The sequence below is a fragment of the Stenella coeruleoalba genome, assembly GCF_951394435.1.
Source record: "Stenella coeruleoalba genome assembly, chromosome: 5".
In the NCBI taxonomy this organism is placed as follows: domain Eukaryota; kingdom Metazoa; phylum Chordata; class Mammalia; order Artiodactyla; family Delphinidae; genus Stenella; species Stenella coeruleoalba.
Genome location: NC_137150.1, coordinates 103,255,959 through 103,281,896, shown reverse-complemented (window position 1 = coordinate 103,281,896; position 25,938 = coordinate 103,255,959). Strand labels below are relative to the sequence as shown.

At 37.8% G+C, this 25,938-nt stretch overlaps 1 long non-coding RNA gene across 1 annotated transcript in view; it reads right to left on the bottom strand.

The window, feature by feature from the left end:
* The window catches only part of LOC307186790, a 232,128-nt gene that overhangs the window by 197,608 nt on the left and 8,582 nt on the right, over positions 1-25,938 (bottom strand). Inside the window, exon 2 of the long non-coding RNA XR_013828466.1 lies at positions 24,679-24,723. This is a non-coding gene — a long non-coding RNA (uncharacterized lncRNA). The remainder of the gene's footprint in view (positions 1-24,678; positions 24,724-25,938) is intronic.

The window sequence follows — 25,938 nt, the reverse complement described above, 5'->3', positions numbered from 1 at the left end:
CATATATATGGAATCTTAAAAAAAAAAAAAGGTTCTGAAGAACCTAGGGGCAGGACAGGAATAAAGAAGCAGACGTAGAGAATGGACTTGAGGACACGGGAAGGGGAAAGTGTAAGCTGGGATGAAGTGAGAGTGGCATGGACTTATATATACTACCAAATGTAAAACAGATAGCTAGTGGGAAGCAGCTGCGTAGCACAGGAAGATCAGCTCAGTGCTTTGTGACCACCTAGAGGGATGGGATAGGGAGGGTGGGAGGGAGACGTAAGAGGGAGGAGATATGGGGATATATGTATATGTATAGCTGATTCACTTTGTTATAAAGCGGAAGCTAACACACCACTGTAAAGCAATTATACTCCAATAAAGATGTTAAAAATATAAATAAAATAGCAGTTAAAAAAAAAAGAAGTAATGGAGTACTGATACATGCTACAACATGGATGAACCTTGAAAACATCCCCAGCGAAAGAAGCTGGTCACAAAGGACCACATATGAAATGTCAAAAATAGGCAAATTTACAGAAAGAGATAAAAGATAAGTGGTTTCTAGACCTGGAGTGAGGGTTGGGAATTAAGAATGACAACTAATAAGTACAAGGTTTCTTTTGAGGATGATGGAAGTATTCTGAAATAGACTGTGGTACTCCAACAACTCCGTGGACTACTGATACATGCTACAATGTGAATGAACCCTAAAAATGTTTTGTGAACTAAAATACGTCGGTCAAATATACCTTATATTATATGATGCCATCTACATGAAATGTCCAGAGTAGGCAAACCTGTGGAGATGGAGAGTATATTAGTGGTTTAAGTGGTGCCGAGGGCTGGGAGGGTGGGGGCAGGGATTTTGAGTGACTGCAAATATGCAGATTGCTTTTTAGTATAACGACAGTGTTCTAAAATTAAGTTATGATGATGGTTATACAGCTCTCTGAATATAATAAAACCCATTGATCTGAGAAATTTAAAAAGGTGAATTGTATGATAGATGAATTATGTATCAATAAAGCTGTTAAGAACTGTACAAAGAAAATATAGCTAAACTTAGCAGAAATTTAGGCAAGGAAAATTCAAACAGCTTATGGACATTGCTGAAATATAGGAAGAGAGAACATTTCTTGATATGTGGGTAGAGTCATTCTCTGGAGCACAGGAGCAGACAAAATGTAAAATTTGACATCTGAAATGTCATCTGAAAACAGATATCTGAAAATTTTAACATTGGAGAGTAGTAAGTAATGGAAATTTCTACAAAATTTTCAATGAGAACAATTTTTTTTTTTTTCAGGATCAAGCAGCGGTTTTTGTGAAGTGGTCACATGTAGAAAAAGAGAAAATTTTCAAGGGCAGAGAACTAGTCATAATCAGAGTTGACCATACTAGATGAACTTTGAAAACATCCCCAGTGAAAGAAGAGGGGTATTAGAGGAGGGGTAGGAATCTACATTTGAGAATAAATTCTGAGATACAAAAATGAGAGATAATTTTTTAAATGATTTTAATTTTTATTTCTAATTGTAATCACAAACACAAAACATTAACTTTACCATTTTAAGCATTTTTAAGTGTAAGGTTCAGTAGTGTTAGGTATGTCACATTGTTGTGCAGCAGATCTCTAGAAGTTTTTCATCTTGCAAAATTGAAACTCTATACCCATTAAACACTAATTTCCTCTTCCTATTCCCAGCAGCCCTTGACAGCCACCTTTCTACATTCTGTTTCTATGATTTTGACTACTTTAGATACCTTATGTATGTCAACTCAAACAACATTTGTCCTTTCATGACTGTCTTATTTTACTTAGCACATCCTCGAGGTTCATTCATGTAGTACCATGTGACAGGAACTCCTTTTTTAAAAAGCTGAATAATATCCATTGTATGTATCTATCACATTTTCTCTACCCATTCATCTTTGATGGGTATTTGGGTTACTTCCATCCCTTGGCTATCGTGAAAAATGCTACAGTGAACATGGGTATACAAATATCTCTTCAGGATTGTGCTTTGAATTCTTTTGTATGCATACCCAGAAGTGGGACTGCTAGATCATATGGTAATTCTATTTTTTAATTTTTGGAGGAAACTACATACAGTTTTCCACAGCAACATTCCTACCAACAGTGCAAAAGAGTTCCAATTTCTCCACATCCTTGCCAGGACTTGTTTTCTGTTCTTTTGATAGTGGCTGTTTTAATAAGTGTAAGGTGATATCTCATTGTGGTTTTTGAATTGCATTTCCCTAACGATTAGAAATGTTGAGCACCTCTCATAGGCTTGTTGGCCATTTGTATGTCTTCTTTGGAGAACTGTCTATTCCAGGTCTTTGCCCACTTTTTAAATCAGGTTATCTCTTTTTCTGTTGTTGTGCACTGTAGGAGCTCCTTATATATCCTGGTTATAAAACCCGTAACAGATATATGATTTCCAAATACTTTCATTCTTTAGATTGCCTTTTCACTCTGTTAATTGTTCCCTTTGATCACACAGAATGTCTCACATACTAAAAGATGCTATTTTTTTCTTTAAAAAAAAGTGCTACTTACAAAAGTGCAGCACTTTCATATAACTAGTATTATCAATACAAGTTAAAAATACATATCACCATGCTGCTGTCTCTAGGCACTGACACCACAGCATGGACTACTATTTCCACCTCTGCTGGACACTGAATAGCAACATTTTAACCACCGACGCTGCTGATTCTGGAAACTGCCATTCCTGACGCTAGTCTCAGCAGAAAAATTCACTCTGGTTCCTGCTTCTATGTCTCACTAGCTTCAAAAGAATCATCAGCTTCATATGTTTGACAGAGCCTAAGTGAGAACTGTGCCCATGATTTAGCTGTAAGAGAGGACTGGAGAGTGAGCACAAGACATTTTCAACATCTCAAATGGGAAATAGGCTAGGTTTTTTTAAGGTGGAGAATTCCTCAAACATAGACATAATTATTGGCATTGTGATCAAAACTTAAAAAATGACTTCCACCACTCATCTTTAGGAAATAAAGATCTTCTTTTATGAAACATATTTTTGTACCATTATTATAAATAATTATGGTCTTGATAGGCCATTTAACTTACCCAAAATAATGCTTCTAAATCTTTTATGCATTTAGAATAACAAGGCAAATTTCAAGCCCAAGGTTCTTCATTTAGTTAATTATCTCTGATTACAGACTTAGTGTACACAGTTATTATAATGCTTAGAGACATAAAAAGGGCTTCATTTGCCTGTAAGTTCATTCTATTTAAGTAGAGAATACGTATCAGTATTAAGTAGAGAATACATATCAGATCGAAGAAAGAATGGATCAATAATTAATAAATTAGGCCATCCAAATCAATACCTGTGACCTATATGATCATAGATGTTGTAGCTGATCACTCTCAAATTCTAGAAAGTAAATTATCTAAATAATGTCAGTTGGTCAAATCAACATTTCTTCTTCAAAGGCTAGAACAGGTCATATGCTATTCCGTCACATGAAGAATGAAAATAGCCTTATGATATTTTCTGTCTTGAAGATGAATATATTGTACAATACCTGTTATGAGACATTAGTTTTACACTTAGTGTACGGTAACCTGCACTTAACATGCTGCCTACTGTCTCCAGAAATCAATGATTTACTAGAAGTCTGTGGGACTTTATCAGATCTTTATATTATTTTATCGATATATCTTCAATTTACACAGCTATTATCAAAACTATTTTCACCAGATCTTGCATTTTTACAATTTTATAATGTTTTTTTATTTTTCTTCTACATGAAAATTTACGTGGCATATATTCAGGACTTACGCATCTGAAATACCCCAAAATCTGTTACCAAATTTAATCATTTAATTAAAATATTCCAGCATTTTCACCAATAATAATTTATAGACAGATGATATGATAAAACAATTAATTAGGGCTTCCCTGGTGGCGCAGTGGTTGAGAATCTGCCTGCTAATGCAGGGGACACGGGTTCGAGCCCTGGTCTGGGAAGATCCCACATGCCACAGAACAACTAGGCCCGTGAGCCACAACTACTGAGCCTGCGCGTCTTGAGCCTGTGCTCCGCAACAAGAGAGGCTGCGATAGTGAGAGGCCTGGGCACCGCGATGAAGAGTGGCCCCCGCTTGCCACAACTAGAGAAAGTCCTCGCACAGAAATGAAGACCCAACACAGTCAAAAATAAATAAATAAATAAATAAAAAGCCAAGCATTTGAAGCCCTTAAAAAAAAAAAATTAATTAGCATTTTCGAGTGTTTTTATTTAAAAGAAAAATCTTGACATCAAGATGTCATCATCATCCTGCATGTAACACTGGTTTTGCCCTAGCAAGGCCAAAGCTATGTAGCCGAAGAAAGTGCTACCCACTTCTAACAGGGGAAATTGAACTGAAAAGAGTCTTTAGGTATAAAGCTAAATACTGTCACTGGATTGAACAAATATCTGCTATGTCCACACATATGAAACAAACCAGATTCTTGTTGACCACTTCCTGTCTCCAGTTTCTTTCAATCCATTTCCAGTGAGACTGAGGATGAATTTTACAGATAAAAACGTGATGTGTTATTACAGTTTAGAAATGGTGGTATTGGTTTCCCAGGCTCTCACCCTGAGCCAGTGACATGGGCAGATTTATATTAATTCCAGAATTGTCTGGAAAACTTCAGTTAAGCATGGGAAGGAGAGTGAGATGTGAGTCACAACCACAAAATGCTTTATTGCATGTGAAACTGGTGTAAGTGAGAACTTTAAATGGTATTGACAGGAGTGTGAATTTTCTTTTCTGAGAGTTCCACCTGCCTAAAAGTGGAAGCTTCCCCTGCTGCTGCCCATGCTGTCCTCATTTGAGGGATAAACAAAAGCCTCTTCTCCAAAAGTCTGTCAATCCAGCACTTTCATGAGCCACTGAATTCATTTAAAGAAAAAAAAAGTGCTAAACGAATACATTGTCAAACTAAAAATGATTTTAATTTTTTAAAGGGAAACTTGGCATACCAATTATTCTGTATAATCATCTAAGCAATGTGTAGTTTTGCATTACTAACTACTATGATAAGGATAAATCCAATATCGTATATGCTATTTTAAATCAGCAGTTTCTGTTGGTATCCAAAGTATAACTAGCAAGAAATGGCTACAGAATTTGCACATAAATACCATAGAGGGTGGGAAGCAAAAATACTGCCTCAATAGATAAACACTATTGGAATAAATGCTTATTCTATTTAAGATTTTTTTTTATGTTCTAGCATTAGACATAAATTGTATAAAAAAGAAAATTCTAACGTTTTAAGCCAAATAATTATTTCATTACTTCTTTGACAGATTCCCACTAACTTATTCACAGAAGAAACTTACTGAAGTATCAACTTACTACTTTTGATTTTTAGTTTTCTTTATCTTTCTATTTTGGCCCAGACAAATTATTTTTTTTTAATTTTTATTGTGATTTTTAGAGGTAAAGAAAAAAACAATTTTTCTGTACTCTCAACTTAGAGATTATTGTAAGTCATTTGTTTATGTTTATACCATGGAAATGTATATAATGTCTCCAATTATAATATACCACGTTTTTTCTCTTTCTAATAATCAAGTTAGGAACATTCTTTTCAAGTGCTGCTCTTTCATTTCAATTCATCTACTCGTACACAAGATCTGATAAAAGATGGGATCTAGTTAATACTCCTGATGCACTGTGTTCACATCGGCTTCCTCTTTGGTACTGTGATCATGAGCAGTACACAATAGGAAGCATTTGGGTACTTATTGTGCATAATTATTAAGGTGTGACAAAAGGATGAAGGAATTGCAGAGGCAATCTGTTCTTCAATCTGGGCTGTCTGAGGACCCTTTCAGAGCAGCAGAGTGTTAATTTCCTGCACATCTCATGATAAGCAAAACAAGCCTTCTCTGACAAGAAGGTTGCCATGAAAACATGCCGTTGCTGCATAATTTATTCTCTAATGTAATAAAAACCCCAGTGAAATAAGAGGGTTAGTTCTCTTAGATGAAGAAACTCGCAAGCTTTTATAAACAACTGATCTCCTTCTGCCAAGGGGTAGAATAGAGACAATTTGGTTATATTTTGAAAGCTAATGAATCCCCTCAATTTATAATAATTTTTAATTCACATAAGCAGTGATGGAAAAAAGATAATTTTTATGATGGTTCCTAATGATTTGAAAGTCCATTCTCTTCAAATACAATAGTTTGCAAAACAATGACAATTACAGAATTAGCATCTACTAGTTAATAAACATTATTTATTTATGCATTGGTTCCAGGTAACTGTGAAAGTTAGTAAACACATTAAAATTTTGAATACATATGCCATATCATAAAGTTTTTGACTGAAAAACTAAAAACAGATCTGTTTTAATATGATGAGCTTGAAATAAACCTTGGGTACTTTCGTTTTACCATCCTTTAACAGATCATCTTTAAAGCAAAAACCCTATAGGGGAAAATGAAATAAACCAACAATTTGTCTTTTTGAACTTAACTTGCATCAGAGAAAAGGAGGGATTATGATGAATGATACAAAATACCCTTTTTTATCCCTGAATTGGAAATATCAGGTTATGTTATGCAGTTTTGGTCTGCAAAGTAACCCATCAACTCAAAAGCGCAAAGGCATCTTTCTTTGCCCCCTGTGATGTTCCAGACCTAGTTGGAGATTACTGTATGTCTTACTCTACACTTCAGGAGTTTCAGAATCATACAGAGAGCTAAAAGCAGTGGTCTTCAGTCTGAGCCTTTTGAAAGGAAAGAAAAAAAAATCAAGAGCAGAGGCAGTTTGGAATATACAGTCATCCCTTGGTACCTGCAGGGAACTACTTCCAGGATGCTGAGTGCACACCAAAATCTATGGATGCTCAAATTCCTTACAGTCAGCCCTCCATATCCATGGGTTCTACATCCACAGATACTGAGGGTTCACTGTATTCCTTCTGGATTCTTTTTTAGGTCTATTTGTATGCTCAGCAGCTTAGTTAGTTCAGCTCCATCTGAGTGGGTTTTGGATGTTTCTTATGATGGCTTAAAAAATAATCTCAAACTTTTTTTCTCTACTCAAAGGTTAGGACTACAGGTAGATCAAATCAGAGGTACCCATCTCAAACTGTGTATCTATTCCATATGGAGAGAAACAGTAATTTATTCCAGTTAGGGTGCTGCCTAGGGTAGATGCTAGGAGTCTTACACTGGAATGTGGAACAAAATGGGAATACTTTAGTGTAACCACATTTACAGAAATAGCATCTACCAGTTAATAAATATTATTTAGTTGTGCATTGGTCCCAGATAACTGTGAAAATTAGTAAACAGATTAAAATTCCAGAAGATTAGCATTTCTCAAATTTAGTTTGTTAAAAATACAAACTGTCAGTTCTCTGTGTCAGAGAGTCTGACCCAGGTCTAAGTTGATGCCCAAAACTCTATTGGTATGTTTAACAGGTATCTCTGATACTTCCTAGAACCACACTCTGAGAAATTCCACAATATAAGTATTACCAAAATATACAAATAATTCAACCAATTACTGAACATTACAACTAATCTCAAGCTATGATATGGTGTGAGTATAGATTTCATCCAATTCCTCCTCTGATGGAAGCATTGTAAAAAGTTCATAAAATCAGCGATGTGTCTCCATTAAATGTCTTGAATGCTTGCTCCTCTGCTTTTTTTTTTTTTTTGGCCACATCACCAGGCTTTCAGGATCTTAGTTCCCCTACCAGGGATTGAACCCGAGGCATGGCAGTGAAAGCATGGAGTCCTAACCACTGGACTGCCAGGGAATTCCCTTTGCTCCTCTGCTTTTGACTTTTTGCTTTAAATATCTTATATGTGGTTGTTTTCCCCATTTCTTTAAAATATTTTTCAAAGTCTACTTATATGTTTGTCAGGATAATTGTTATCCTGATTCTCAATACTTAACTGTATTGTAACTAAAAGAGTAAAATTCTATTTTCCTCAGCCCAGCACGTTAGCCAGGACTCAAGGTGAGAGTAGGGTTGTTTATGCAGGAAAACTCTAATTCAGAAATGCAATCTAGCCTAAGGTTGTAAAAATGGTTATTGGAAGCATTTGGCCACATTTTTACACATCTGTCAGTGGAAAGACCATCCTCCACTGAACCTGCTTCTTATGTAGGTCGACCAAGGTAAATATGAAAACCAGAGCATACACAAAAGACATCTAACTGCTCTGCAGACAGAACAATGAGAAAGTAGGGGTAAAAGACAGCAGATAAGAACAAAGTATGAAAGGGGAAAGAGAGGAGTGAGAACGTATTAGTTTCCAATGACAACTGTAACAAATTACACAAACTTGATGTCATAAAGCAACAGAAATTGCTTCCTCACAATTTTGGAGGTCAGAAGTACAAAGTAAGTGTCTCTGTATGGGAATGAAGGTGTCTGGCAGAGCTGCACTCCGTCCAGAGGCTCTAGGGGAGAATCCATCCCTTGCCTCTTCCCACTTCTTACAGCTTCCAGCATTTCTTGGCTTGTGGCTGCATCGTTCCAATCTTCAAGGTCAGCAACTTCAAATCTCTCTCTGCTCTATCTGCACGTCACCTTCTCCTCTGTATATCTGCCTATAAAATATCTCTCTGCCTTCTTCTTACCAGGATTCAGGCAATTGAATTTAGGGCCCACTCAGAATACTCTCCTTATTTCAAGATCCTTAACTTAATCATACCTGTTTTTTTTTATTTCTTTGTTTCTTGACCCTATGTGAGGTAACATTCACAAGTTCCAGGGATAAAATGTGGATATCTTTTTTGGGGGTGGGGGGGCATTTTTAAGCTTACACAGAGAGGAAAGAGAGAACTTATATCAGAAGGCTGAAGCGAGTACAGAAGGTGATCATTGGAACAGCCACAGGCTATAACAGGTACATCTAAGGTCATTTTAAAAAATTTAATTATTTATTTTTGGCTGTGTTGGGTCTTTGTTGCTGTTCACAGGCTTTCTCTAGTTGCAGTGAGCGGGGGCTACTCTTCCTTGCGATGCACGGGCTTCTCATTGCCATGGCTTCTCTTGTTGTGGAGCACGGGCTCGAGGCACACAGGGTTCAGTAGTTGTAGCGCATGGACTGAGTAGTTGTGGCTCATGGGCTCTAGAGTGCAGGCTCAGTAGTTGTGGCACACAGGCTTAGTTGCTCCGCAGCATGTGGGATCTTCCCGGACCAGGGCTCGAACCCGTGTCCCCTGCACCGGCAGGCGGATTCTTAACCCCTGTGCCACCAGAGAAGTCCCTCTAAGATCATTTTTAAGCAGTATGCCTTGATGAGATAAAAACTATCTTGATCTGCCTAAATTTTCAATGAATACTGCTTCAAAAACAAAGCCTTGTGGGAGAAGCTATATGAGTTTCACAGAAGTAAAAACATCTGTCAGAAATGACCATGAGAATTTTAATCCTTGGATTTACTGGGACAGGACTTTGCAGCAGACTTGGGATACACACTTGAGCTAACTTTACCTACATATCAAAGAGCAATGTTGCTCAGCCGAAATCTGGATGGCACTGCATATGCTGTGGTTTACAACGGGTTTTAACTGTGACACTGGGTTTGGTTTTTGTTGTTGTTTTGTTTGTTCGTTTTGTTTTTTGCTGCTATGTTTCTGTTCCTTCTTGGCTATTCACATTTTTCTGGAAGCCACCTCAATTTACTGCATATTTCCTTTTCTACCTTCTTTGCTATTCTGTTTGTCCTGGACACCCTCTTTCTAAGCTCAAATGAAAGATTTTGTTGACACACATTTGTACTTAAAAAGACACAAGCAAAAAAAAAATCTCAGGCCACCCAGTGAATGAGGACTTCCCATCTGTCTGCCCCTTGTTTCACAGATTTCACACATTAAATCTTTACCTTCAAATCTATGATGAGAGAGACTTTTAATCTTCTTCAGGAAACACTTTGGTCTGGGAGGAAAGGAGAAAACCTCTGAAAGACTGACTTCAAAATTATATATGTACGATGTGTAAAAGGAATTGTTTATCCTACAGTAACCCATCACATCTCAAAGGCAGGCCTTCTTCAGTTAATGGCAAGGTTCACATCAGTATGAGGAGGTGGAAATAAAGAGATTAACAGTCCATAGGCCTGTGGGAACTAGGCTAAGAGAAGAGTCACTAGTGCTGTAGAGCCTTATACGAGTGGGTTACACAGTCTTCCTTATGGCTTATGTTTCTTTAAATTCCCAGCTTCATAGACACTCCCAAATGCCAAAATCATGAGAGGTAGTTTAGAATGAGGTGCCAGGCCACCTTTGCAGGACACTGTAACAGACCACATTAGAGCTGCTTTACTTCCAGGATGAGACTGAAGACGTAAGACTGAGGATTCTTCTCAAGAGTCAGGGGCATGCACAGAGCAGGTGTTTTCCCTCTGCTTCCACATAAACAGGGGAAGGGACCTCTAAGACAACCCTTCAGAAAGCTTTATTTATTTCCTGTAGAGCTTGAGAAGCTAGTGTGTAAGTCTTGATAAGAAAAGCTTAAAGTCATGGAACTATGCCTGGAACTGCCCCTCCCTGACTGCAAAAGGTGAAAGACTGCATGGCATGGGGTGAGCTATGGAATTAATTTCTGCTTTCATGGTCATACTTGCCCTACTTTAAATTACAAACATTCCAGTGCTCTGCTAGACCAACACATTTATTTATTCTTTCATTCAACAAATGTTTGCTGAATGTCTATTATGTGCAAGAGACTGTGTTGCATTACTTAAGTGGACAGAGAGTGTCTAGTCCTTTTACCCAGGATAGTTACTTGTAAATTAATAATATTAAAAATGTGTTCTAAAGAAATATCAAACAAGACATTTATTGACTGTATCCTTGTACAACATACTGTGTGAGATACAAACATGAATCTGATGCAGTCTTGCCCAGAGAAAGAGGAGCTCATTGTTCGGCGAGTAGTTATGATAAAATAACATATGTAGTAAAATGTGAGAAATGAAAAGCTATGAATGATCAGTTACAGTGAGATAGTACCATGGAGCAGAGGCAAAATTTCTGGAGTGGGTTATAAGTGAGGTCTTGCTAACAATTGTTTAGTAAATCTCATATAAGTCTGCTTACCTTTTGAATAAGACAACGCTACACAGAAATATAGAGACCTTCATATACCAGTTTCTATGTCACAGGTAAAGAATCTAAAGACGAATATAACCTATTCCTTAATCTCAAAAAGATTATAACTCAATGGAAGCAATAGACATTTATGGAAATTATTTTAATGAAATTATGTGTGTGGATTTCCAAAATTGAGGTTCATACAAAGTGCCCAACTCTGTTGAGGGAAGTCAGGAGATGAGGAAAGAAAAAATCAATAATGATGTTAAAAGAACAGACTCTCTGTTGCAGTACAAACTTCTCTGACTGACAACTAAATAGAATCAAAATTCAAAAGTGGGTCTCAGGAAACCAAGGAGATAGATTCAGCTTGAAGGGTTGCTGCTCACCCTGCCTGTCCTCAATGGTCAAACAATGCATGCCTCATGCGTCACCAGCACTGGAGTGACACAACCCTAGGCACCATATGAAAGAAAATCTTTAGCTTACACTTGGCTGACACAATGCTAGTTCTCTGCAGCAGTTTTCCTGGACACAGAACCCAATTCTTTTCTTCATTTGATGATCTCAACTACTAATCCTGCAGCTATTTCTCTCACTTTATTTCTCTTTAACTTCAAGTTCCTTTTTGATGTTTAAAACTCTTTTCCAAAAATAGCCCTAACCACTCTCATCAAGATGGGGTTTTTGTTGTTGCTTTATAGTTGTTGTTGTTGTTTTCAAAGGCTACTTTCACTTAGGGAAATGTACCTAAATATAGAGCCCAGATCATATTAACCTTTTTAACACAACCAGAACATCACCCTTATAGGTGCCCTACCTTGGCCAAAAGAGTAATGCCTTGACACACTTCACGAATTCCACTGCTCACAAATGTCAATAAAAGTAGGATTTATTGCTCAACAAAGATTACAAAGCTTTACAAAAATGAAGAGCAAATTTAATTCTTTCTAAAGTATATTTGAGTTACTTAAACGTAAATGCTCTGGAAGTATAAGTTCTGGAAGAACAAATTTTCCATGAAATCCAAGCTAAATATAGTATGGATTCGCAATTTAACCTTGGGAAAATAAACTATTGGAGACTGTTTTTTCTTTGAAAAACTAAATGCAGAACCAATTAGAACATTGCTGCTTTGACTAAGATGGACATTTTTAAATGCTTGGGAACTTAAATTCTGTATAATGCACACAGAAAAGAATTGCAAATTGACAATATTTTTTTCTCTTTCTACAAGGCTTAGCCAGCCATATCAGAAAGACCATATGTTAGCTGCAAGAGAAGTTTGCTCTAAGGGGTTTTAGTTAGAATTTTGCAGTTTGGATACTCTATATAAAAAGAGATACTTTGAGAAAAGATTTAAGGCTCTTTGGTAATGGTAATACAATTGAACTATATTATAATGCAGAGAGTTGCTACTTTACAGATTTACTATGCCAAAATAACTGAAATGCATTTTGTTGTGGTCACTCCACAGAGTGGAGTGATGGATGGATCCCCCCAAACTCAAAATCTGGTTTAGATATTAAGATTGATGATGCCACAAACTCACCAAGAGAGTATGAAAAGGTTTGTTGCTCATATAATGAGGTTTTCTGGGGGGGAAACAGAATGAGCTCCCCAGCAGGCTCAAGAATGGCTTGAAACAACAGAGAACAGAGATTGTCTTTAGGATTTTTATGGTAGATAGGAGGGGTGAGGTAGGGTGAGGGTTCTTTCACATGGGCTGTGGCTTGTGTGGTTTGGAATTCCCACTAGCACCAAAGGAGGGAGCACTGGGCTTCCTTATCAGCTGGCCCAGATGTAGAGCAGAAGAGGGAAAGGGAGTGATGGGGCTTGAAATCTGGCAGCAGTCAAACGCTGAACACTGAATTTGACTCTTTATTACAATTCACCTGTGATTTTTGACTGATGGCTGATGCAATATTTTACTTTACTGAATTTGAACTTGTTTAAATAAGCCATCACTATGCTCTATAAGGCCTATAGCCTGAGGCTGGTAAGGGAGGTGAATATTCCATTGAATGTATTGTTCAAGAGCTCAGTACTGTGTGGCTTTGGAAGTGAAATGAGTGCCTTGGTCACCATCAATAATAGACTCTAGAACGTTGAGAGGGGTAAGGAGTATTTTGGTGGTGCCTTGTATTATGGCTTCAGAATGGGCAGAAACTTGTGCAATGTTGATTTATTGTTTTGTATATCTATGAAGCAAAAGAGCACCAGAGTTCTCTACACCAAAAGGGGCAAACTTGGATAAACAATTGTCGTTGATGCCACTGCCAGAGCAGATGGCCAAACCATTGTCAGTGACCGAGAGCCTGTAAAAATATGCAGATTGGGCCAATTGTTGGCCAGGGTATCCAATGCTAAGATGGTGCCTAACGTGCAGCCAATTATGTGGACCTTTACATTCCATCCCTGATCAAGGACATCCTGGTAAAGGGATAAAAAATTGCAGTCCTTCAGTGAGCTCCATCATGTGTGATGGTGGTCCTGCTATTCATAAAGTATATGAACTTGCTTTACTGTTCACACAGTTGTACTCAAGGATTACACAGTGGCCAAGGGATTGAGGACAGAGTTTTCCTCTAAAACCATGGCACCTGTCAAGATACTGAGGGTGGAGGAGACAACCTTTCTATAGATGAGATATGCCATAGTACCTGCCTTTGACTCTATTCTCTAGGAGAAAGGTTCTGTGGTTGTGCTGAACTTGTGGGGTGCTGCTTCCATGACCCAATACATAAGGGCAGGTAAGAATCAAGGGTCTTGGGCTTAGGGCCTGTGAGAGCCTCTGTCTCCGGAGAGGCCAGTATGCAACCAGCAATGGCCCCTCTAATGGCATGTACTGTGGAGTCAAGGATGGCAATTTCTTATACCATAAGTCCACGGGCAACTCATAGCCATCTTGGCCAGTCCAGAGACTCCAGAAGGCATGAAAAGAGGTTGACAAAGCCTCTGCAGTGAAGGAGTCTCTAGCAGACACTAATTAGAACCTCCACTGTCTTGTAATGTGGACAAATTTTTTGAGCATTTTATTATAGAACACCTCATATAAGGTGGGCAGATTTTCAAGTAACAGTTTAAAAGGCTTAAGTAAAATTTGTAGCTGAGGAATATGTTGCCTCCAGAACCCCTAAATGCCTAAAAGATGTTTGGCTTGTTTTAAATTTTTGCGTGCTGAGAGAGTCAATAGTTGTTTCTTGACAGTGTCCGAATGGCTTCAGTTTACCTAATAATTTTCTGGAATTTAACTGTGGGGCCTTGTACTGTTTGTGGGGCAACAGTCTTTTTGTGAGCTCTTTTGTATTTGTATGTCCTGAATGAGTGTGTCAAATAAATGTTGGAAGGGAAAGGGGATGCCATCAATATAACGTCATACGTGAGCTCCTGGGGAGAGTTGTATATGGTTAAGAACTTGCCTACAAAGATTGTGTGTGATGGCAAGGCTGTTGCAGTATAACTCATACAGCCAGATGAAGGTATATTGGTCTCTTCAGAGGTGAAGGCAAACTGCAGTTAGAGGCCTTGAAACAGGAACTTACCAGATCATATTAGCCAAATCTATATCTAACTACAAAGTATTTACCAGATGCTGATTGGATGGACTCAGTAATTTTAATAACATCGGGTATGGGGTCTTAATGTGTGGGACCAGGGCTTTAAGGTTGGGGTACTGAACCATTAGGTGCCATTTATTCTTTCCAAGTTTAAGAATAGGCCAAATAGGGCTGTTAAATAGAGAAACAGTGGGAATAACCATCCCTTCTTTAAATAGGTCTTGCATAATGGGTTACAGTCCTTGAAGGCCCTGTTTTAATTTACACTGGTCTGTATAAACTATTTTAACAGAGAAGGAGAACCATGGAGTCCCGTTTTGTCAAGTCGTTTATAAATGTCAAAAATTTAATTCGTTTATTATTCATTGAGTAAGAGCCTCAATGCCCAACATGGGCTATTATAGGGCAATAGGCACTATGGCTGTGGGGAATTTCGGCAAGGCAGTAGTCTAGTGGTTAATGTGAGGCATATTTTTTTTGTCCTCTGTTTTAGGTCAGGAATTCCTCTAAGGTTATAGGGAACACCATATATAAATGTAGTAGGATCCCAGGTTGAACTGTAATTTGAGCTCCAGTATTAATTATGGTCATGAATGTTTGCCAATTTGGGGCATTTCAGTAGATGTTAAGGTTAATTCAAGACCTATATTGTGGAGGCACAAAAGCCAATCAGCACTAATATTTTATTGTATAAATTTTTAAATTAAATTTTGGATTTCCAATTGGGTCAAATTGTGGACCTCTATTTTAGATTTTATTTCTTTTCCCTGTATTTAAGGGTTTTCTTTTTTCCTTATTTTGTTTGATTTTTTATGGATATACTTTCAGGAGGGGATTTTCCTCTCTACTCTGCTTATATTTGTAAATTTCTTCCTTCTCCAAAATTCTCAAATTAGGATCTTCAGTGTTACGGACCTCTCCCATGCCAATGGTTGCTTTATAGGGTTTAAGAGACATGGACTTTAGTCAGGTTTGAATTAACCCCTTGGCTGTGACATGGGGGTGCCATGGGTGTGTTCAAAGCAAAAGCTTGCCAGCAAGCAGCATATTCAGTTAGCAAGCCAATGCAAGAGCAGAAAGATCCCTGGTGGTGGTGGCCATGCTTGAGACACTCTACTTGCTATGCCAAATGTTGTGGTCACCCACAGTAAGGGGGTGGACCCTCTACCCAAAAGTTGGTTCAGATGTCAACACTGATGATGCCACATATGGTTTGAAGATTTGAAAAGGGTTGTTACCTATACAATAGAACTTTCCAAGGAGAATACAACTGACATCCAACAGATCCAAAAATGTCTTAGGAGAGTAGGGAAAGGAAAGTAGCTTTGGGATTTTTAAGAGGGTTGGGGAATGGGGCTGGTAAGAAGGTTCCTTCATGAAGGCTAGGATTTGCAATGTTGAACCTTCCAACAGTTCCTGGGCTTTCTTTTTATATGGTCAGACCACTCAAGATGGCTCCTCTCTTGCTTTTTGTACATCTCCCACTCAAACAATCCCTGCTTCACCTACACCCTGCTCACATGAACATGCTTGCCCACTGCCCCAGATAATGATTGCTCTAATCCTTAGGTCAGAATGGCTCCACCTGCTAGTTTACTAAAGAGAAACACCTGCCCTCATGATGGTCGTTAAGCTGGGGGACTGTAAAGGGTGTGCACTAGCCACTGGTTTCCCTGGTGAGCAACCCAACGTCAACTCCCCCTATAAATGGTAACCTCCTCTTCCAGAGAAGCAAATATTGCTGCCATGTCCTGCCTGTGGTCCGCTGTATTTGGTGGCGTGTTGCTCCAGGACCCTTTTGCCTCACATGTAAGATTCTCTATCTAATAAACCACTGATGTCTCTGTCACTGTTTCCAGGCTCTTTTTTCAATCTGGAGGCTGGCCAACTACAAGGCTTGCAGCCCTGCAGGATGCAGCTCAACAGGTATCAACTTGCCACATGAGGGGCTGGGGAAGGAAAAATGGTGGGGCTTGAAAGTTATCCGTAGTCAAACAACAAAAAATGGAGTCTGATACTTTATTATACTTTGTGTTTGTGTGTGTATGTGTGTTACATGTCCGTTAGAAGAAAAGATTTGATTTGGAATACAACTACATTTTCACCTGTAGCCAGCTTGAAATAGTGATTCACAGGAAGTCAAGGGTAGTACAGAAATAGCATGGACTTTAGAGTCAGGGGGACCTGAATTCACACCCCTAATCTGCTATTATTTTTTTTTGTTCCCTTGGAAAAGTGTACTTAAACTCTCCAGTTTCCTCCACTATGTAAAATAGAAACCTCACAGAACTGTTGAGGGGAATAAGCTAATATGTGAATTCATGTGAACTCTGTGGCATGGCTCTTGGCATATAGTAGGTATTATTCATGCTAGTTTTACCTCTTTAGTCATTCAGTAACTTATGTTTATTTCTGAATGGAAACCCTGGCAATAGGAAGATTTTACTGGACAGCCAATTCCCAATTATTCTAAGTGAATTGTCCTTCTTAGGGATAAAGTGATGCCCCAAGAGTTTCTCAGCTCCCATTTCAGCTGGCCAGCATTCTTCATCCTAACGTAAGGTATGAATCATACCAGCTAATTTAGCTACATATTAAATTGGATTATGCAAGATTGTTTTCTCCATTATGTGCCTTTATACCATAAAAAAGTATATTTGAGCCTTTCTAATAAATCCTTGTGAATCAATTATCTTTTTAGCTATGCATTTCACCTTTATCACTCTATTCTTCCTTTCAACAAACACACTGAGCACATTGTGGTGGGTCATAGTGACAAAGTAGGTCTCATGACAGGATATGATGTAAAGATAAGATGGCAGTAAGAAAAATAAAAAGAATTCAAAGTAGGTATATGTAGCAAAGCAGAATACGCTGTTTGTTAGTAGGTAGACCATGTACTTCCATGCACTGTTCTTTTACCTGCTGGCATCAAAGGCTAAAATCCCTTGCCTATGAGCTCCTCTAACTTGTGGTTTCTTTATTCCAGGAAGGCCATTTCCAGCACTGTAGTCACTATTTTGCTGCCTCAACCACATCGCTTTGGCCCTTACTATTTCAGTAGACGTAAGTTGAGTCCAGCTCCAGTATCTGCAGTTTTCTCTGCCTGATGGCTTTCTCCAAGTCTAGAAACCACTCTGCCCACATGCCAGGCATCCTGGAAATGTCAAGTATTTAATAACTCTCAAGAGTAGCTCCCAACAAGTGACTGATGGGAACTGGTATATAAATAGCCCATCATCCTGTTTCTTAGATGAAGTATGTACTTTACATTGACTTTCAGAGTTTTCTCAGAGGGATTAAGTTCCCTCACCTGAAGTGATCCTTGACTTTATTAACTACACTTTGTTGATCTCTTCTTTGTCTCATTTCTCTGTTCACCTATCAGTGTTTTCTGCTAATCACAGAAAGCTGCTTGCACTCACATCCTTGATTTAGGGTCTGCAAGTGGGTAAAGCCAAACTGAGATAATTTTGGTTTATTTTGTTGAGGAATTAGGAAATAAGGTGCTACACATAGTTACTTGTATCTGTCAAGGTCTGTGAAAATTCTTGGATTTTACCTACTTGTGAGCTAATAAATCAGCCTGTTTCTGTTTCATGGTTACTGACAGAAGGCATGAAACTCCTGGGTCAGAGGCAAAGAACTTCATTACTCACAGCACAGCAGGCATCATCAGCTTCATGTTCACATCAGTTCTTCCTGCTCCTCCTTCCCCCTGGCCTCAGGAGGCTCATGCAGAGGGACCCATAGGAATGCTGGATACACAACAGATTTCTGTCATGACTGAGGAATACTAAACGGGGACTTTGTTTTTATCATAAATGGCAAGCAAGCCTGCTTTTAGTCCTCATCCCTCACTGCAAATGCAACCCTAAGAAATGCACCAAGTAAAGAAAGGCCATAGCCTTACATTCTTGGTATACCCAGCAAGAACCCACAGGACACTCAGGGCTCATGGCAAATCACCTCTCCCAACAGTACTGTGGTTTGTACTTGTTTGCCCATTCACCAGTAAACTGAAGTGAGCCGTGAGTCATGTTCACTTTTAAAACAGAACATGTCTCTTTGTTCTGCCCTAGCTCATCTCAGAACACCAAGAGCTAGATGCTATATAACACTTTCCCTAACTTGAACACACCTGTGTCAACTAGAGAGAATGCAATGTAGCAAACTCAAGAAAAGAAGTATGAAGAAAGAATAACAGAATCATGTAAGGACCAGCAATTAGATTTGGGCAAGTTTCTCAATTTTCACAGGAGAGTGCCATTTGAGCTGGCATGATAAATGTGAGCTTTACAATTGAAAGCAAAGATGGATCACAAATAGAGTGGAAACCATAGATGAAAGGCTTTAAGATGTGAAAGCATCCTGGTGTATCCTGCACTGGTCAGTAGGGCAGTATGAAATATAAGGGAAGGAAAGAAGTGATTAAAGTGAGGTTGGCAAAACAGTGGTCACCAGGGGTCTTGAAGTCATTTATGTGCGTTTAACAAATTTTTACTGCATTTCTACTATACTGTGCTCCAGTAATATAAGCTACTCTCCCAGAGTCTCCATTTGCTATTCTTCCTTCTCCACTCCCCTCCTCAAATATCTTATCAAAATAACCGGGTCGGGGCTTCTCTGATGGCGCAGTTGTTGAGAGTCCGCCTGCCGATGCAGGGGACACAGGTTCGTGCCCCGGTCCGGGAAGATCCCACATGCTGCGGAACAGCTGGGCCCGCGGCCTGCGCATCCGGAGCCTGTGCCCCAGAACGGGAGACGTTGCAACAGTGAGAGGCCCGTGTACCGCAAAAAAAAAAAAAAAAAAAAAAAAGCAGGATCACAGCCTCAGACCAGGTAAAACAAAATTAGTAGCCTCTTCTCCCCTGCTATCCAGAGGATTCTATTGCAGGTGTCAGGTAAAGGCCTCTGTTGAGATACCTACCTTCATCATTACAGTCAAACAAGAAAGTACTACTTTAAAACATTATTTTTTCTATTTCAATAGTAGAGTTTAGTGAACATGAGAATCTACTGGAATGGCATTTGCAGAAGCTAATATATCAGGCTCTGAATTCAAACTCTTAAGTTTTTACTCCCACAATTAAGATTTCTTAGCTATGTGACCTTAGACAAGCTACATAACATCTTAAGGACTCAGTTTCCATCTCCATAAAATGGGAATAATGATGTTACATTCCTCATGTAAAATGTTCTCATGATTGAATGAGGAAATTCATGTCAAATGCCTGGAACATATTATCATCCAATACAAATATTAACTATCCTCAGGTTTATACTATTATCACAGATGGTTAGAAGGTGGCAGTATTTGATGGAACTACACATATAAAATCAATCCACTGGGCTTATTTGGTTACTATTAAAGAATAGTAGAATGGGAGGTAGTCATAATGTTTACAAGTTGTAATATTCTTATCAACCCTGAAATCTGCTCACTACATCAAAATCTGACTGTGGCTTTCTAAAGAGTGTCAACAAATTTTCAAAGAAGTTTTGAGATATGGATCTGTATTTTATTTTTTGAAAAATCCCCCATATTTTTAAGCAAGAAATAATACATCTTTATACAAATAATTTCCGCATGCCAGGATGGACTGAAAGAGTTAATGTACTTGCAGAACACTATTAAGAGGCTGACAAAAGTTTAAATTGGAGGAAAAACAGTTACAGAATTTAATAGCTAAGAAATATCAAACAGAACACATGGTTAAATACCTGATGTTATTCCAGTGTACTCTGTTATAACTGGAAATGCAAAAAGGGTAAGTATGTATAACCCTGTACCACAGGCGCCTGTAACACTTCTCTTGGCCAAACCCCAACCCAGAAGCCACAAAATATGCCCTGTTGGATAAATCTGGGGCTTCCCCACTTGCATGCACTCTGACACAAGTCACAAAAAATGCTGTGCCAACAATTACATAACTTGCTCTGTAGCTATAGTAATCTTGCTCCTTCCTCTCTGGGGCCCACTCAGTCATTGCTCATTTATCTTGTTTCATGCTGGCCTGTTCACTTTATCCAGTTCCTTTAAGCCCTGGAACCCCTGCTCTCCACCACAAATTGGCCTTAAAACTGTGCACATTGAAACAGATTTCCTTTTAGCATTCACCTTTGATGTGACTCTACCTTCCCCAAATTCATTTCTGAACCCTTGTCCTGCATCTACCTTTCTCTTTGCATCTGGCACAAATGTGATATAGTTCCTAGGAATGATCCTCTAATCCAACCCCCTCACTTTACCGATGATGAAATGTTTAGATTAGAATGTTTCACGTGGGATTTTTACAGAAATATTTATCACTTCAAATGCTAGGCTAATTTCTGGAAAGTTTCCATGTATGGCTGGTCTTCCCCTCTGTGTTACATTGATTCCTAATAATTCTATTCAGAGGATAAAATTTCTACATTGTCCCCTGAGGGAAAAATACCTCTCTATGGATAAAAGAAGAGAGAGTATATTGTCTGAATGTAGATGCACAGGATCTTTTAAATGTATTTAAACTCTTTATAAAAGGTATTAATTCAAATCATATACCATCTTCATGAATTTACTATGGAATTTATGTCCTCTTTACTTGATTCCCCTGAAATTTACCACGTTTTTATTTATACAAGACTTTATAGTACTTAAAGTCTTTTGCCCCATATTCTACTAATAACAACAAATAATATTGGGTGGGGAAGTATATGACTTTATTGTGTAAGTGAATAAACCATCGATCATTTCTAGCTGTGTGGATTAGACCATTGAAAGAAAAATAAATTGTAAAAATACCAATCTCATTGGTGAAAAACAGAATGTTTATGTACTTGAGATCCCCAAATTCCATAATTTTATCTCCCCAAAAGGCCAAGTATTTTAAAATACTCACACACTGTGAAAATATCCAAGGCAGTGTCTCATAATATGTCATTCTCAGGGCGTACCAAAAACAAGTCTTTGGCATTGTAGGAACTAAATCCCCTTGATGGAGTCCATTTCACAGTGAATTTTTTTCTGCCTTGTATAATATTGTTACAAGGTTCCAGTGTCTATATTTGTCTTTTGAGTTAGTTTGAGTAGATTATGAGAGCAAACTTACTTTTAACTATTTTATTCTCTAAATAATTATATTAATAAAACATGGGGTGAATAACTGATTTTTTTTTTCAAACAGCTGTCATAGCATTTCAAACACTATGGGACAATAATATCATTTAATGTTCACCCTTGAAAGAAAATTTGAAAAAGCAGGCTAATGTTGTGTCTCAGTTTTTCCTCAAACCAATTTTCTGGTGTTCATTTGGAAATCTTGGCTTAAGATGGTATTGAGGGAAACCAAAAGTTAATCTATTAACTACTTCAGCGGCACACATCCATTTTAAACAATGAATACTTTGCATCTGAATTTACTATTCTGACATAGTCAGGCACACTTTAATCCTCCCTTCTTTATCTAGAACATGGCAACTTCCTCTTATACTCTGAAAGAAGTTCAGTCAAAACACTCCATTAACACTCTCTTTGTCCCTCTTAGTACTATTTTTTCATGTTATTTCAAGGATTTCTGTAAAAGCATCTTTCCCTCTTTAAAATGTCAAATTTTACTACTTAGAACATATGTGCTTCTTTACCTCCATAAACCACTGGCTGGGCCTGAACATGAGTTGGCTCCTCTTTAGGAAAGATGCCATGTTTCCTCAATACCACCTTACCCTGTAGCACATGACCTCTAATTCTTCGTTTTACAAAGCTATTCTGTTGGGAAAAACCCCAAACACTTAGAAAAATGAATTTAAATGCTTGATTATCTTGATGTTTTTCAGTCAAGTATTGTTTTAGACTAACGCTTGTCCTCTGCATTGTCAGCATAATTATTTCACTCACAGTCATGTGTAATGTATCAATACATTGTCACACTGTTACTAATATCAAATAAATTGTGAGGCAATTATTTATCAATCTAATAACAGAACTAGCAACAAAACTTAGAAAAACCTTTGCATGTTCTTATATACAGAGGAACTGAATCTACTTCAAGTGTTTTAAAAGCCTGGTTTATATCTTTCCTGGTTGACTTGTTCATTGGAAAAAGTACTCGACAAGAAGCAGGGGATCTCAATTCTCTATCCAAATCTGAAGCAAAATAGCTTTCTGACTTGAGGCCTGGGAGGGTCAGGTCCGATCCACAGGCTGAAGAGTTCTGATGATTGATAGATAGGTAGGTAGATAGAAAGATAGACAGATAGATAGACAGATAGACAACAGGTAGATTTACGTTGAGATAAAGATGTTTGTATAGGTATAGCTATACAGGTAGATGTAGATCTAGATTAAGATAAAGACATAGATTGAAACATAGATGTAAACCTAAAAATAGACATATATGGATGTATAGATATAGATAGCCTAGCACAAAGGACCTACTACCATGCTGTCCTATCCTGTTTAATTCGTAACTTTATGAAAACTTCCCGGTCCTTGTAGGTGTATGAGTTCTCATGCTTTATCTAAAGAAATGTATAGTAGTTGAAAGCTTTTATTTCACGGCAAAGGGACTCTACATGCTTGGGATAAGCCAAAGACTTTCCTCAGATGCACACATGAGGCTCTTACTGAAGCCTGGAGTCAACAAAGCATAGGAAATATTGGCAAAGAATTAAGCCTTTGCAATTTTCTGAAAATCCTCTTAAGAAAGATGTTCTATTACAATTTACAAATGAGAATCTATAAGTCGATCTTTAGAAACTTTCTTTCCAGCTTTAATGGCAGTGTTTCTCAACTGATTTTAAGCCTGAGGTTTATTTGCTAGTGTTATGTAAATGGAGACTGACATGTTGGTAGAAAAAGCAAACTGTTTCTTGAAAGATTGAAAGGTTCACAGGACAGACAACGCATTAAAAATGCACAAATACACACATGCACAAATAGATACAGTGTACATACAAACATATACACTGTTTCAAATTGACTCTTTAGAAATAGTTACTGCATTGACCACAGTGTTACACGCATTTAATTTTTTCACTACTCTGTTGTTGTTGTTGATGTTTTTCAGATATATAGTTTCAAATATATCCAGTTCACCTGAGAAGTGACAAAGGTCAAACCAGGGTTAATCTACTCCACCTTTAGTTGTAGATTAATATCTCAATATTCCATTGACCTGGAAATCACTGTATTCCCCAAAGAGTAGTTTTTAGTCACAATTATACATACTTTCCATAATAAAAGCAGAAATAAAAACTGCAAAACAGGGCTTCCCTGGTGGCGCAGTGGTTGAGAGTCCGCCTGCCGATGCAGGGGACACGGGTTCGTGCCCCGGTCCGGGAGGATCCCACATGCCGTGGAGCGGCTGGGCCCGTGAGCCATGGCCACTGAGCCTGCGCATCCGGAGCCTGCGCATCCGGAGCCTGTGCTCCGCAACGGGAAAGGCCACAACAGTGAGAGGCCCGCGTACCGCAAAAAACAAACAAACAAACAACAACAAAATAAAACTGCAAAACAATGTATGTACATGATAGTATATTTGATAGAAATGTTTGATATATATTGAGTAGAGTCACACTAGCAGTTTTAGATTTATCTGCTATGCATGCTATATTCCTATATGTTGATATACATTTGATTGTTATTTACTTGTTCTGCACACAAATGGTTTTGGCTCATAGAAGGCTGTTACATCTCTAAACTATTTCCCCCAGGCCAATGTAATTGTTTGCAAACATATTATGAAACACAAGAGACCAAAACAACTACAATAACAACAAAACATGGAAAGTCATTAGAGATCACTGGGTATTACTCTGGCATGAAAAAAATAAAATATCTTCCAATAAACTAAAACATTTCTCTTGTATATCACTTGCAGACCTCTTTAAATGTTTTACAATCACTCGCATGTTTCTCTAGTTTCTCTAACTATGGTGTACAGGAATACTGTTGAAAATTACTACAATTAAACATTTATATCTTAATTTTATGACACCAATTATTCCTTAAATCATGAATTGTTAAAGCTTGGAACATACCTAGAAGATCATCTGTTCATTTTCCATAGACAACTGATGTTGAACCTGAGGAGAAAAACAGCAATAAAACAATTTAATAGAAACCTACAAATAAATAGTATTCTATAGTACAATTTATTTCTTCCATTGAGATATTTCAGTAGTCTCAAACTAATTTAGGTTTGTCCTTAGGAAAAAAGAGATCAAAGTTTCTTTGACTTGGAGAAATTAAAGATAAGAACAATTATTTGGGGGGGGACTTATTTTCAAACGTAATTTATTGAACACCTTCTCTTTGTCATTCACTAGTCTAGTCACTAAACATAGAGACATTAAAAAAAAGCAGGAAAACAAAAAACCTGCTATGTTGGAGCTCATATTTTAGTGAAAGAAGTTAGGTAAAGGAATAAATGTATATTTTGTTTAAAGATATATAAATTGTAAGCAAATATTATAGTACTTAATAGTATGTTACTTTCATAGAGTGATGGAGAAATCTTCACTTTTAGAATCAAATGCCCTGAGAGTTAATCAAGAGTATGAAACACACAAGACATAAGATACAAGATAGGTTACTTATCTTTTTTAGCTTCTGTTTCAACCTAGGTTATCATGAATTTGATTATGCAGACTTCCTCACAATATTTCTTTGAATCACAAAAGTGATCAATGGACATTGTAGTATTTTTGTAAAACTGAACCAAGCACTATACAAACATAAGGCGGTGTCATTATTTGGGTACTTTGGTGTGAGGAAGGAAGAAAACTGTAAAAATATCTGTAGAGCATTCCTGTATCTTGACATGTGCTAGAAATTGGCCAGCAAATTGACATAATATGAGCCGTATAAATGATGACTGTAAGAATTTAAGACGTGCACGTGCGTACTCTGTTCTACCCCACCAGACCCATCCCTAGAACATAATATACTGGGGCATTCCCCTCAACAGTCCAACGTTTTAAGGAGACCATTTTGCTACATGGCAAGTGGTAATGAAATATGGATTTGAAGAACAGCCATTAGGATAAAAAGACATCACTCTTCCAATCTGTAGTTAAAATCACTGACGACTTCCCTACAAGCTAAAGGAGAGGGATGGCTCACCTTTCAGAATTTATGTTAATTTTTATTTTTGATTTAAATTTGCTCTTGATGTTCATTTTAAACAGAGTGCATCTACTTTAAAAATGTGGGCATTTAGTCTGGAGTTAGAATGAGAAATACAGAGAGTATTTTTTCTTAGGTTCTATGGCTTCTACATCAGCAGTTTTCATGTTAAT